Raw genomic sequence first — 16258 nt, 5'->3', positions numbered from 1 at the left:
TTAACAGGGAATTTCAATCTCAAACCTTAGGTCTTGGTGACAACACCATCCTTTGCTATGGACATCTACATATAAGTTTCATAACAGTAATACCATATCAGAGAGGGTTTGTGAGTTATTACCCTGACTCAGGAAAATGGCCTAATTTTTTATACTTACAGAGATTATACAATGCAAAACTTTTTGGGTTGTTTTTTGTTCCCTTATTCCATTGCTCCATTTCTGCTCATTTCTGTTATAGGTACTGTAATGGTTTTGGCAGGAATAACTTATAAAAGAAGAGAAATAGTACAATCAGTGAGAAGGCTGGCAAAAGATTGTGTATCCAAATATACTAGTTTTAATGACAGAGTTAATTACCTTTGCATGTCTGGATATAGCTTAATGCAAATATAAATAGAGTTAAAGCAGGTCTGGCCTAAGTGTGTCACATACTGGTATATTAATTTGCTTTTAATGCAAGAGTGTTGCTGGAGTTTTTCGTTAAAGCACTGTTGAACAGTGAATGCAAAATTGTTCTGCTAAAGGACGTGGCTTTAAGCAGAAACACTAGGTTTGGTGAAATGTTTGAAACTGCACGCCAGTTTGACCTGACCTGTGCAACATTGCAGGCTCAATATTTCCAGTCTTAGAAACCTTACAGGCAGGTATTTCACTCCATCCCTACTACTAAAACACATGATAATACACTCAAGGGAACCAATTTATGAATGTTCTCCAAATCCATACCAAAACACAAAGTTTGTTGGGTCCACCAAGGCCATGATTACAGCAGAACTAAGCCAGCACTAGAACTAGAATTAACTGTACCCTGGAAAAGTCAAAGCAGACATAGCAAGGGTAGTGCAGATCAATGTATTGGCAAAACTATATCGGGCAGCTTGCCTGAGAGCTCACTACTCGCAAGCTTTGTCAGTCTTTTGCTGCTGTCAGACTTGAAATTCATAGTAACAAAAAGAGAGCTCGAGTATCTAAGAGCAGATACTTTTCTCATAAAAGCAACAGAGGGAAAAAATTCACCCAGGAAAGCATATAGTCCATGCCTCTGGCAAGTACTAGTTTACAAAACATCAGCCTATTTATAGTATTTGTCTAAGTGTGTGCTTGAAGTTGAAAGTGTTAGCAACTTTCTTCTGTAACCTATATTTAGCACTGGCAGCCTGACAGTCACAGTAAGCAAAGCAGGTTTGGTAGGAGCAAATCCTAATAAGGTATCCCCCTGTACTGAAAATAACTGAGTCACAGTTGTAATATTTAAACTATTTATAATTCCATTAAACAACAGTTCATAGGAAGCGACCATGGAAACCTGGTGGTAACATGGCTGTTTTCTGCTACAGATTGATCTTAGTGCTGAATAACCCCACTCCATAGCAGAGCTCTTTTTTGTTTTTTTTCAGAAATTTCATCAGTTTCTTGTTCATGTCTCCAGAGGTAGGTCTACAAAATTTAAGATTCATTTCTTGACATAAATTTGAATACTTATATTTCATATTTATTTCAAATACTATCTGACACTCTCCTGCTCTCCAGTATAATTAATATTTTGTTCAGCCATCTTCCTTTGGTCATCAACAGCTCCCCCTCAACAGCTGCAGTTTATAAAACAATTATTCAGTACATCAGCTTCTGCAAAAAGGTTTACACAGATGTTAAAAAGACATCTGTTAGGGAAAAAAAGGACATTGGACTCATGTACTCAGCTAACTCAGAGAATACTCACTAACTGTAACAGACAACACAAAATTCTCATCAGTTAAAGTTTCTGAAGCCATTTATACTTTTGGTTTTAATTGTGTGGCTATAAAATGGGACACTGAAGTTTTAGCCAACCACCACCTGGTCCTCCAGACTAATAGTGCCAGTGGAATGGGGTTAAAGGAACTTTCCCAAAGCATATCTGAGAGAGACAGATCTCAATTTATCTGAATTAGGCTATTAGTACTGCTGTGGAGTGACAACAGTATCTCATAAAATTCTAGGCTTTGAGTCTTTTCTGCTATTACATTTTACAATCAAAAATACTGGCAAATTAATGTAAGCCTGGAACTTTATTTTCATTACTTTTCATGCTCTCCAGTTGTTTCCTGTGTTGTTTTCTTTTCCGTGGTAGTTAATTCCTACTTCTCCCATATCTAAGCAAATCAAACTCTCCTGTGACTGAATAAAATACAATCAAGTTTCTGTAGTTGTGCTGCTCCAGAATAAACAGACTTTAATTCAACTGCTTATATTTCAGTAATGATATTTTAATCACATATATACAGAAAGAAAGAAAGAGAAAGCAGAAGAGCAACTTTTAAAGTACTTAGCTGGGTACTAGAAAAATCAAGAAATAGCTGTTACGCAGAATTGTACAATATGTTCTGAAAACTAAAGATTTGGCAAGCCATGTGAAAAAGGAATAATCTTACTCTCTTCATGATGTAATCCAAAATAATAGTTTTGGTTAGCCAGTCATGATGCTACCATTTTTATTTAGCTTCAGCTAGGTCCCTAGGAAGAATGGAAAGACAACAAGGTTTAGCATTTTATATTTCCTCAATACTCTTTGAGATGTTTTTTCAATAAATTAGCAACAATTTAACAGAAAATTATTAAATTATATAATGAAGAGTGGCTTCTGCATGATAGATTTAAAGCTCAGTGCTACACTCTCTGGTTTCCTCTAGAAAATGCCTTTTCTCATCAGGTAGACAGACCTGTATCACATCAAGTCCAACAACAACCAAATGCGTTAAGAAATAGAGACATTAAGCAGGTAGGGAGTGCTAAACATCGAAAATATCTGCATCCAAGAGCTCAGCTACACAGACAGAATTCCCAAACTTGTTTTTCAAAGGCAGAACCAACAGACATTACCTGAGGAACCAAGCAGATAGCTGTGGGTTTGTTCTTCGTAGCACAGCTTTGCTGTAGGCAGGTGACACAAAACTTTCCAGAAGACATTGGTGTAGAGAGCTAAATAGGCTTCTAGGGACGACCCCAGTTTGAGGGAGAAGACAAAAATGATACCATAAATTTGTATTGAATACTGTCTTTTTCCCTGGAAGAAGGAAATCCTGAAGAGAGGTGTTACCACCCTGGCAATTGCTATGATGAGTGATCCTTTCATGTTATTATGCTTCATCTATCTCACATATACAAGTTAGTAGTACAATAAGAAGGCTCTTTCCAGAAGAGAAAAAAGCTAGAGTTCTCCAAGTATCATCAGGAAAGATGGTCCTGAAATACCAAAAAAAACCAAACAAAAAAAAACCACAACCATTTTTGATTCCCTAGTGCTTTCAGGAGTTATTCTGGGGGTCATCAGCACTGCTTCTGTGAAGGCTATATGACTGAAAGCAGTTCCTTATTAGAAGTAAAAAGTATTTTCAGATGCCTGAGAGGGAAAGCTGAAGGCAATTCCAGGATGTTCAGAGGCAGTCCAACTAAGTCTCTAAAAATTTCCAGCATTCTTATATAGTTAGACCCTTTTACTGACTCTGTTATTATACAAGCAGAATTATTTTTTTTTTTTAAATGAATGTGTTTATGGGAAGCAAACTATTAATCTGAGTATCCTCAAATATGGTTCTCATTAGCAAGGTGTTACCACAGCTTTCTTGACTAGTAGCTGGTATTCCTTTGGGTAATATTAACAGCTGCAATCAGAGACTGTTAACTATTACCCAGATTAAATAGCTTGTCGTTCAGATTTATGTAATTGGGGGGAGGAAATAAGGATGAATTCCCTTCACAGGTCAAATATTTATTGTTACTTAGCTAGTATAATGGGCTTGAACCACGTCATAAGCTTGAACAAAAGCAAGATAACATAATATCTCTTTTGCAGCTCTGCTCAATTCAGGTTCTTCACTGTTTCTATTAAGCAAAGCAATGAGCCTACACACTATTTTGCAGAATTACCCTTCAGCTGAAGCAATACTAGAAAACAACTTAAAACCAAAAATTCCTCAGCCAGAACATCTTCTCAATTGTCATCTTCACTGGTGCTCAGAAGGCTACTGCCATGCAATAAAACTTCTCCTACTTTAGCAGGAAACCTCAAGCCCCTTGTTATTTGTAGAAAAAAATGCCTAAAGTTATAATAGTCAGTCGCATGAATATTAATAGTGCTGAGAGCCTTAATCTAGATAGTTTGCAAACTTTGCAAGTCTTGTTCGGCATTACACTCATCAGGCCTCCCAGGAGCATACCTCAGTGACACAGAACTGAAAATCCTGCTGGAGCTCTGGAAAAGGTCCTACTGGTTCATGACACTGCTTGCAGTGCCTCTGTGCCTCTGTGCACACTTTATCTGTAGAATTTGGAATAGAAGGGGTTAGGAAAAACCACACACTCCCACATACAAGGCTATAGAGGAAAAGCAGCACGCTAAAGCCTTCACTGCCTTCACTGCCTTCCCCTGGGAGTCTGGGCTGCAGTGGGAACTGCTCCTTCAGCCTCTGATTTGGTGTGTTAATGATGCTGTACACATAATCTGATGCTCCCTAGTAACTGCTGCTAGACAGGTGTGGCTTTCTGCATTCTTGTTAATGCTACTGCCACCAATTAAAACCCATGATTTCATTGTCTGATTAGCTGCACTAGCCAATCTGAAAAAGTAAAAACAATCACAGGGGTTTGGCTTTTCACTCAAGGAGAGAAGAGTGGTAAAAAATGCTTTGAAATCTCAGACTTCGTTTAGGATCTCTTTATAAAAAGTGAGATCTTTTGCCCCCTGACTTGGCAGCAGCTTTAGAAACACAGGCTGGGCTTTCCCCCATGTGATTGCAGAGGACAAGGCACCGAGTGTCGTGCCATAGTTTTGGTGCGTGTCAGCCCTGGGGGCCACTCTCACCTCCCTGCTGCACAGCCCTGTCCCCACCTTGACTGTGATACCAGCTTTTTGTACAGCCTTAATAAAAACCAGATCAGCGATAACCCCTTCTTAGGAGGTTTATTTTGGAGCTCAGTCAGCTGACTGCTCTTTTATTCTTCTATGACATGGTGATGCTGATGCGCTGAGCCCACCTGAGAACAAGTGGCCGAGGAAGCAGGAACTTGCCAAATCCAGCCCACAGTCAAACCTAGTGTAGGGCAGACTGTGTTTCATACAGCCTCCCAAAGGCTTCACTTAGTTCTGTTAAATGGTCGTTAAAGCAAACTTAAAATAGAGGCTCCTGAGCAGCTGGCAGAAGTCACATTGACCTTACTAGGGCTGGGACTTCACCCATTTAAATAAAAGAGTAATCAAATATGATGTGGGGTGTCATCATAAACTTACCTGTCCAATGGCTGCCACAAAGCCTTCCAAGCTGGATATATCCTGATCTTCTAATGCAGAAGCTGAAAGACCAGGAACACACATTTCTTAACTTTTATTTTTCAGCCAGAAGGAAAATATGAAACTCCTGTTGGTCACTTGGATTTTAGGCATTTGATATTCAGGGCTGAGCCTCTAAGTGGAGCAGAGGGAAGCTTGTGCCATGAAATTCCAGTCTGTTCCATGTCCTTTGGATCTGAGTTTTAGTTTCACCTCTGCTTTCCTTTCAGAGTTAGTATTCCATACACAGTGTTAGCTGCTTTTTTGTTGTTATACCTCCAGGAAAGTCAATGAATATGTTCTGATAAATGCTGAATTATGTACTTACATTTGTGTTTGTGCTTATTTCAGAGATCTGTAGCTGTAGTTCCTAAAAGCTCAACTACACCAACAACATTGCAGGTACAGCTCTCTGATCCCTGAAGGCATTTACCAAGTCAGAGAGAGAGATTTATAACTCTGACTTCAATGGTACTACACTGACTTACTTCAGCCAAGGAGCCTCTGTGTGCTTTTTAGAGTTATCTGCTTGACAACTTTTCCATCGTCTCATGTGACTCAGCTGTTTTCTGTTCTTGGGCTCTAACCTTCTGCACATTAGTGGATGTCACGGTAACTGAGAAGCAACCATACTGTAGTAGGCTAGCAAAAAAACCAGAACTGCAGGAGGTTAAAAAGTAACTGGAAAAAATATTTCAGTAATGTTAAAAAAAAAAAGAAGAAAACCCAACAAAACCACCACAAAACATGAAAGACACTTCAAACTGATCTTTGTGGGTTTTTTGTAAAGTAACCCAGTGGCAGTAAATGAATATGTGCTGGTTTAAAGGTAAACCAGCAGGGGAAAATGAATTCAACTCAAAAGAGAGATTATAAGTCAGAATAACAATTTAATAAAATAATACAATAAGTACGATTATACAGACAAGCAATTGGTTTTAACCCACAAAACCCAAATATATAACCCAGCACCCTGGGCCATGAACAGAGTGGTGTTCTTTGGCCCCCCTGAGTCCAAAGTAAAAGGAGAGGGGAAAAATCTGTTGGTGAGAGTGCTGTTACAGTCTGGTCAAGAGTGGTGGTTGCAGTCCGGTCGAGAGTGATGGTCGCAGTCAGGTTGAAAAGTGGTGGTTGCAGTCTGGTCGAGAGTGGTGGTTGCAGTCTGGTTGAGAGCGGTGATCTGCAGTCTTCCTCTGGATCCCACGACTGGTTAAAAAAGTCCCAAGACTCCAAGATTATATATTCTCCAGTTCAGGCAGGAATGCTCAGTACTTCCCTCAGAGCCAGGGGTTCCTCAATGGGCATGAGGACAAAAACACCCTTCTATCTCACAGGCCTCTTAGCACCTAGTTTGTAGCCTGATGAGTCAGGCTGCTCTGGGCAGAGGGTGCAAATAGTCTATTGACAACAGTTTCTGGGAAATGGCATGGAAGGCTATAGAATACACAGTTTTGGGTTACACCCATCCAGTGATGAACTGGGCCCAGCTGTTCTAACTAGGACAATAGCACAGCTGAAATGTCCAACAGCAATGTGATGGTTCAGTTAGGCATGTTGGCAAGCAGCAGAGTATGGGTTCAAATCTGGGCACTTTCTTTTGCCTACATAGGAAGGAGGCTAAAGGCAGCAAACTCTGGGAATGTTTAGGTTCATGTTTCGGCAGGTGTGTGTGGCCAGAGAAGTAAAGATGATACTTGCCTTTGAACAGCTAGTAGGCAGATAAAATCCTTTTACAGTACTTATTCCCAACAGGAATGTAGGAAGTGCAGTGGGAGCTTGCTGTGGTGTGAGTTTGAGAAGGAGCTGTAGGGTGGGATGTGCCATAGTATGACCCATCAGGTGGATGGGGTGGAGTTTGGTGATGGGGATGCCTCAGCAAAGAGAATATCCAATGGTGTGTGCCGAGGGATTGCAAGTCTGAAAAACACCAATTCAAAAAACCTGGGCTCGAAATTCAAATCCTCTTAATGTACTGACTTCTAGATAGTCTAAAGATAACTGGAAGACAAGGAATGAACTTGGCCTATAACTCCCAGAGCTTGGACTTTCCCTTGTACTCGTATCCTCTGGCCATACCCATGTGTCTTTGAGAAACAGACTTTTTCCATGTGCATAGCAGATGGTGCATCTTCATAACTGCAGGACCTTAGGGATGCTATAAACGGTTCTAACCATGTCTCAGAAAACAAATGTTTCTATGTTAGCCAGCTGCTGAAGGTAATTCAGAGTTCCCAGATCATAGAGGGGAAGTGAGGTTTCTTGAAAAGTGTTAAAATAACAAATGCGTACTGGTCCTAGGTTACTTATCCTTTTTTATTAGAAAATGTTATTCCTGCTTTGCATTTGCATTAGCTCAAGACTTCATCCATTGAATATTTTAATACAGACTATAGATTAAATAACTCACTATGGCAATAATCTCTCAGTGTTGACACATATAAAATGCTATACATATAAAATTTCAACTAGAATGTGTCATGTGACAAAACAATACCTGAGACACATTTTTTTTTTTTAATATAGGCATCATTCTTCACCCAGGCAGATTTGGACTTGGAGAGCTACAGGCCTTGCCTAAAGCATGTATCTGGAAATATCTTTTTCTGATGGTATCCTAACAAAGCACTCTAGAACTGTAGGCACATTCAACACTGAAAGAACATTTATAGGCATGATGAGGGTGAAGAGCTTCTTGCAGGTGCTGTAATCAGAAGCCCTTTTCTCTTTCTCTGTTAGTCACTTATAAACTGGACAATTTGAAATCACTGTGTTGTTCTGCTTTTCTTTCACAATAAAATTAGCAAATGCTCTGCTTATTTTCTTTCTATCAGTCACCAGAAACTACATTCCTGTATATAAAGAAAGCTATCATGATGTGTAGATGTCATCTAATTTCAGCGTCTTTTTTGTGGAATAAGAATTTACTGAGATAGCAGTTGCATTCTTTGGCTCTTGCTTTCCCCATCTCTTTTTTCCTGGGGTCTTTCTTGCACACTGACTTTTGGAAGTGTACTCAGACAGCCTTGTCTTCCCACCCATCCCCATCCCAGTATTTCCATTGGGTTAACTACCAACTGCCTTCAAGAGTACAGTGGACATATTTGCCTCTACCTAAAGCACATTGGTTTAGTCATGATCTTGGGATTGAGAATGTATATATTTAACTGGAAAAAGAATAACAACCTTGTTGGCTTTATCTTAAAACTAAGGAGCAATACAGGCCTAACCATGCTTGTGCAATCTGCTTATAAAGATCTTCTTTGGCCACCCTCTGCCTATAGACGTCCAGTGGCACTGTCTTTCAAATGCTACTGGTGCTGCAATTTTGAAATGCTCTCTCTGCCACTCTTAACTGCTCTATTCAGTGTGAATCCTGTCAGTAACACGCAGCACTGACAGATCAGGCACTGAAGCTGTTGAGTTGGGTGAGGTGTGTAGCTCTGCTGTGGAAGTCGTGTGACTGCCCACCCTGGCTGCCTAGGAGGGCAGAGGTGCAGCTGGAAAAATCACCACACTGCAGCTGTGGGAGGTGACCCTGCCTTGGAGAAGGGGGCAGTATAATATCTCAATTGCCTTTGTCTCAGAAAAAATGAAGAATTGAATTAACAGATGGGTAGTGGTTTCAGGATCCTTTGTACTGGTCGAGTGAAAGAGCTTTAAGCCATATTTCTGCTTCTTCCCAGTTCAAACCTAGCAGAAGTAAAACTTGGCCCCAGTATAACCAGGCACAGGCTCCATCTTGTTTCGAGTCTCTGCTGCCAGCAGAGACAGCCAAAGCTCCCTGCTGCAGCCCTGTGCTACTGCCCTATGGATAATCTGGGTGCAGAGTGAGGTGAAAGGGGAAGAAAAAGAGAGAAGCAAATTATACCAGGAAGAAAGCCTTGCTATATTTACAAGGCCGCTAGGTTGGGGACCAGGGAGTGAGATACTTATGTGGTAATGGAATAAATTCTATAAATGTAATTTAGAATGAACGGGAGGATGCAAGCGATTAATTTGTTTTATTATTTTTAATTTCATCTTTATTTTCAAGTGTAAAACATCTTATATGCACAAATGCAAGAACATGCAGACTGAAAGTAAAAACAATATATGTGAATTTTTGTATTAATCTGAAAGAGGTTAGAGGTTTATTGCTGGAAGGATCACTAGGGAAAGAGATTTTTTTGAAGCAAAAAGATGCAGGCCATATCTGTCTAGGATCAAGGACTCTGTTAAGAAGGCAGGCAGAGAAACACTGGGGAAACAAATAAGGCACAGAATTGCATGTAAGAAAGCAGCAAACAAAACCATAAATTTGGGGTCCAAGGTAAGACAAGGGTAAAGAGACTAACAGCTACTGGCGATAAAATGCTTATGTGTGTGGATGTGGTCAAAACTCTGAAAAAGACTTCTAGAAGAGAGGAAGAAATCATTAGGCTTTTGTGCTTGGCATTGCATTTTTAATAGACTGGGAGGAGGAAAAACATAGATACTAGGTAAGGCCAAAGAGCTGAAGGCTATAAAACTACAAACTACTTTGAGTCAGCTCTCCAATATAACATGGAAAAGACCCTAATAATGAAACTGTAGATGTCCAACCAGTGTGTCCCCTGTGGGGACAAACTCCCCACTGCTCCATGCCTTTGTGAGGTTTAATGAATGAGGGCAGGCAGAGAACAGATGCAGTGAGCTGGGCAGGGAGTGTGCCAAGACTTGCTTGTCAAATCATATTTGCTACAGTGCTGCAGGGTTGGAGCCCAAGGGGATCTGGGACTGACTTGGGTGTAGAGTGGGTGTAGAGGCACTTGCCAAAGCCCCCCAGGCTGCTGAGTCCTTGGAGCAGCCCTGCCTGGGCATGAGGAGGGGACAAGGTGGCTGTTGCTGGGGCACTTCTTGGTGCACAGGGATTGCACTGGGGAACAAATTGGCTCCAGAGCTGGCTTAACTGAAGTGTCAAGTGTCACTGGTTTTAAACCAGTTTTAGTTGATTTGGTTATTTTTGGTATGGAGTTTGGGTTTTTTGGCTTAGGTTTTCCGTAGCTACACAAGCATAGTTGACTTTCCCAGTTGAGAGTTAATGACATGGGGATGGGAGGGAAATGAATCACCAAGACTACAGGAAAATTATTTTCAGGAGAACAATAATTCCATATATCATTTTTTTTTTGTTCTCTCATTTGATAGCTCATTGGCCATAAGGCACCAACTTGGAATCTTTGTAGACTGAGAGCAATGGCCTGTCTACACCTGAGTTAGTTCAAGATGAAAAAAGGCTTCATGATACTTGTATGAGAGTCATAGAAAGAGTCCTATAGAGATGAATGGTAGCTGGATTGAAGCCAAAACCATCACATGCCTCTTTGTAGTAGTTGCATAAACAGAGGATGAGTAGATAATTTCCCGCTCTCTTCTGCTCTTGTCTAAGATCTTTCTTGTCATAGATAATTATAAATCAAAAATAATGAACTTCCCCTTTAATGCATTTGAAGCTTTGGCATGAAATGGCGTAAACAAGTTCTGAGATCTAGTATATGGGGGCATTAAACCTAATTATTAATAGATAAATAACATAATCAAAAACTGAAGGAGCAGTTTAGGGCTGGTAGTGTTTTATGCTAATATGAATATCCATAAATAGTAATAATTTGAATGTCCTGTGACTAATTTTGTATTCACAGAATAGATGCCCTCTGTGCAAAATGAATAGAACAGAGAGGAGCTAGTTTAGTGTGCTGCCTGCCTGGACCTACGAGTCCTCCCCCAGACCTCAGCTCTTCCTGTGCTCCTGGAATGCACAAGGATAATACTTCAATTCATGCCTCCTTCTGGTTTTTGCTTTCAGTTCAGTGATTTGGCTCAACCGAGGTAACACAAGGATCTGTCCTTTTTAGACTATGATCTTTTATGAGTGGACAAGTTCTGCTCTTATATTTTTAAGTTTTCCTACAAATCTGTTTGAACACTGAAAACTGGAAAGAACTATCTATGGCTAAATTAAGTGTTAGCAATATGTTTAACCTGAAGTATTTAAATTAGAGCAAAGAGGCCTTTCATTGTCCATGTGTTTTTTAAAAATAAATCTCTTCTGCAAATCAAACTAATGCATAGCTATACAAATTCCTAGTTTTCCTCTAGGGTTATAAACTCATTATTATATATCCACTTAATTATTTCTCCTTCATTACCCCTTTTATCTGTGTACTCTGGCAGTCACAGCTCCACAGGCAGTGATGCTCAGTGCATGTACCCCTATAGCACAGTCATTCAAACACTGGGTGAACAACTCTCTGAAAGATTTCTACTTTGCCGTCTCCATGAGTCCTATTTTTCCTCTGAATAAAGCATTAAACCCTTTGATAGGTCTGACTATATAGTGACTGAAAGAAACAAGGTTTCTTAAATAAATCTGCTCATGGGAGTTGCTGAGTGATTTCTTCTCCTTTTACTTTGTATAAGTACACCACATGGTCTAGGGGATATGAAGTATTTATTTTTCCCAAAGAAAATGCTTGTATTTGTTCCAGGGGCAAAAAGATTTATATGATTTTGTTCTTTCTTTAACTGCTTCTATTTTTCTACAAAATATTATTAGGATTTATTTAAATTAATTGAATATAGGAAGAAAATAAATGCTGCTGTTAAACAATCAGAGCCAACCTTGCAGTCTGGACCTGAGAGAAGTCCTGTTTGAGGAAAATTATCAAAATACAAACCCTAAGTATAATTTTCAATGCTTTGACAAAAATATTCTTGTGCAATTTGGACTGGTCTCCATGACTAGCATTGGGTAAGATTGAAAAGGTCAGGTTGAACATCATATAGCTGTAGTGTGCTGTGGGAGTCAAACCCACATGCTCCCAGGGAAGTTTGGTCTGTGGGTGACCCTCTCTTGGGAAGAGTTTTCCTCTGGCTGTGGCACTGACCAGCACAGCTTCATCCCCTGGGGTGATCACCCTTACAGCTGCACAGCCCCACAACTGCAGCGAGCCCCCAGGGTGATGGGCAGACAAGGAGAGTCAGTGGTGCTGCCCTCACAGCACTGGGAACCCCTTTGCTTGGGAGACTGCAGTCAGTTTGTAACCAACCTGGGCCAAAACCTGGGGAGCAAAGCTGGTAGGCCAGTGTGTCCTGAGCAAAGAATATTTCCCCTCTCCTGTCCCTGTGCTGCAGGCACTTCTTCCTAGGCAAACTGCCCCGACCCTGGGCTCCTTCTCTCAGTAGTGGAGTTACAGTTGATGTAGGATATGCACTGTGGTAAAAAGGAGTTCTGCAGCTGCAGGTCAGGATTGCCTCCTGGGGGTGGCAGTCAGAGTATCCTTTTGGACCGGAGCTGGATGCGTCCCGGCAGAGCAAAGCAGGTGCCCTAAGCCAGGGTACAGCCACGAGAGATCCCAGCAAACCAAAAATGCTCCATTACTGACAGCAAGGCTCCAGCCACTGCCTGAGAAGACACCGGTTTTGATTTATTGCAATACTATGCCCAAATATATATAAATAAAGGAAATCTGGACAAGAGCTTTTTGATAATATTATTTCACCTTCTGCATAATTCATCTGTTTCTAATAGTTTACTGGACTTTTTCTCTGCAGTTAGTACTGATAGCTGTATTCTGCAAGAAAAAAATGTAAAGTAGGACAAGCGGTTACTTTAAACCAGAAAGGCTATGTGCTTACTTTTGACAGCTACAATCTGACCATGCTAAACTGAATAATAAAAGTTACAGCTGATTTGTGGCAAATGGTAACCTCAGGGGTCTGAGACGGGTTAATTATTGCTACAGTTGCATCTACTGCCTGCAATGCATTTGCTACAGAGGTTGGAGAGATTGTAAAGTTTATTTTTCCAGGTATTATTTGAACCTGTTGCAAAAGAAAAAAAAGGTTTCTATTGAAATCAAACACTATGTTTATTATTAAAAAAAAAAAGTGGGGGTGAATCTGCTAGAATTACTTGATTAAGGAATTAACAAAACTGCTTCTGGAGGAGAAACCTGCTAGTTTTGGTGATTTGTTGTACAAATCCCAATGATAGCAGCAGATCATATACCATTTCTTCTCTATTTTAATTTGTTAATAGAAGAGAAGTCTGATTACAACAAGCAAATCCCATGAAACCTCTAAAATCTGGTAAACATCAGAGATGATAAAGCAAATCTTCAACTTCTACTCCGTATGTATGCACAGTATACAAATGTATAAATCTCTTCAACTTGTGAAGAAAATAAAAATTGAGATAATGCTGCCTTCCTGGTGCTACACTACTACAGTAGTGTGGGCATCTGCACTGGGTTTCTCTTCGCAAAATTGAATATGTAAATTCAAATGCAAACTTGGGTTTAGTTTTCTGTGCTGATACTTTGAGCAGTAATATCCTTTCATGTATTTCTGTAGTGATAGGTTTCCTTTCCTCTGTTTTTAAAATAACAAGTCTCAAACATTAGCCTCTCCTTTGAAATGAAGTTAGAATAAATGAAATTTGAGTTTATTGGGAATGAGGTGAAGTTAATTGAATTAATGAGTTTTGCTCCACTTCTGGACTTCATGTTAGTCTTCTATATAGAGAAAATACTTCTGTTTCAAACTTTTCTTCCAAAATACATTGAGAAGTCCCTTTTCAGTAACCTTAAAAACTTTGTTGAAGTTGAAAACCACCAAAACATCTATATTTAGAAATGTTCAGGTTTTGAGAAAAGTCATCCTTCTCATGAAAACACAGTTAACCAAAGGATGTCCTGATCCTTCCAGTGAGATATCTTTTTAAAAACCAAAATTAGCTGAATAAGAGCTAGATATATTTTTTGTTTCTCTTCTCTTTGAAGGTTGTAGCACATCTAATATCTTGAAAAATAAGGAAGGAAAGAAACCTTATCTCTGTGCCAAAATGCTCTTAGTGTGTGTCAAGTGGCTTCCTGTGTCTTTCAGGTGATCAAATTAGCAATTTTTATTTCTCCCATTCCCAGAACTAATCTGACAATCCTCAAACTACAGTTAATCATTGCTGGTAGAAAAACAACCACTGAAAATCTGGCAACAAAAAAGAGGCAATTTAATATACAAATAGAACATGTAGGAGAGTGTACATTGAGCTGTAATAATGCACTTAAATAATCCCCAGTTTATGAGTGTGTCAGTGAGACTGTGGCAGTCCACTGCGTTGCTGCTGCTGGAGGGCCTGGCTATGGGGATGAGGTGCAGTCTGATCCCAGGGACATGCTGTCTTCATAGCCTTTCTTCCTTCAGTGTTACATTTGAGGTAAGTTTTTAGCTTTCTCTAGCAGAGAAGGATGATTTCTCATAGAGCAGACAGCGGCAATAGCACTAACACACCTATAAAATACCCCATGTTTATGACCACTTCTATGATTGCACAAACCAACTTCCCCAGGGCTCTGTTTTGCATTGTGGAGGGGAGTGGTGATGTTGCCTGTTCCCCCTGTGCCCTTGTCTGCAGTATCTGCTTGAGTGCTTGGAGGTTGTGCAGTAGCAGAGCAGCACTCCCAGTCCTCAGATTGTGGGATCCTACCCAAAATCAGGGCAGAGAACTGATCCAGTACAAAACCAGACCTGAGGCAACCTCATTGGAAGTGCATGGGAGTCTGTAACCAGTGCTGCGCTTTGCTGTCATGTCAGACCATGCTGATACTACTTGTTGTCACTGATATTCACAGAAAGTATGGCTTAAGCCATTCTTAAAGCCTAAGCAAATACTAAGTGCTCAGGATGCATTTCCATGTATGTTGCTAATAATTTTGGTGCAGCATATGTTCTTTGCTCACCCCTCATCTTGTCTTCCTTTGCCAAAGCAGTTCCCCATGACCCCTTCCAGCCCTCTTTTATTGCACATTTGAGGAGCCCCTGATCTGTGGGGCAGCACAATGGTACTAACAGGGCAGAGTGAGATAAGAGCAAGTGCCTGGAGATAGGGGAGTAACTCTGTGGTACTCCCCAAGGTATAAAAATACTCTCTTGGGCTCTGTAGTCAAGTCCTCTTTTGCACCTCCCTTGAGAACTAGACAAGCATTGTGCCAAAATGCAGATTTTTAAATCTGTACCTTAGAAAAGTGTCTTGCTGATGTGATGTTTAGGAGAGACAGGTAACTTGTTTCTGCCTGGTCACTGCTATGATGTTTTCAAATTGAGGTTGTTTGAACACTAAAAACATCAAATAGAATAAAAACTGACTTGAACTTTCTGGTTACCCCCAGGTCATTATAATCCTCTCTAATGAAACTATCTGTTGCAAAAATGGATGAAAGTAATGCTCTTCTTTATTAATATTTTCTAAATCTCCATCTGGAAATACTTGTCTTCTTTTCATCTTTTTTTTTCTTCCTTTCCCCTTAAATCCACTTACAATTATTTTAGCAGCTCTATCAGTGTGGAGACTCTCGTTTTAGTGTTTAACTGAAATAACCTGAGAAATGATTGATCGTTAAGGGAAGATGGCAGCAATCACCCAAGGACAAATCAGGGGGGTATTCATCAGTTTCTGTGGAGTCAGAATCGGTCTATTGATATAGACAATCTGAAACTCCCTAACAAAAACATAATGAAATATAAAGCAGCTTTTTTTTCTTTTTTTTTTTTTTTTTACATTTAGGTAAAATGAATTTCAAAGCACTTCTGTAATTTGAAAAGACTAGTGCACTAGCCTTTAGGCTTTTTTTGCCTGAATTTTGGAGAGCTGATGACAGTAAGATATCTATGTACCACATACAGCTGTGTAGGTCTTCTAAGGCTGGAGTAATCTTGACATCAATAACAAGTAATTAGCACCTATTGACTTGAGCGGATTAGCAGGGTTATAGGAAAAAGAGAACCTGAAAGAGAACACTAAAAACTCTATAAACCTTTATTAGAACAAGTTCTTTAAAATCTCAAACTCTTATATACAATTAAGTAATATTGTGACTTTCAAATATTTACATTACAAAATAATTTGGAACAGCTATTTGATAAAACAGTTGC

The sequence above is a fragment of the Chiroxiphia lanceolata genome, chromosome 4 (genome assembly GCF_009829145.1).
Source record: "Chiroxiphia lanceolata isolate bChiLan1 chromosome 4, bChiLan1.pri, whole genome shotgun sequence".
Classification (NCBI taxonomy): Eukaryota; Metazoa; Chordata; class Aves; order Passeriformes; family Pipridae; genus Chiroxiphia; species Chiroxiphia lanceolata.
This window is presented reverse-complemented; position numbering follows the sequence as displayed.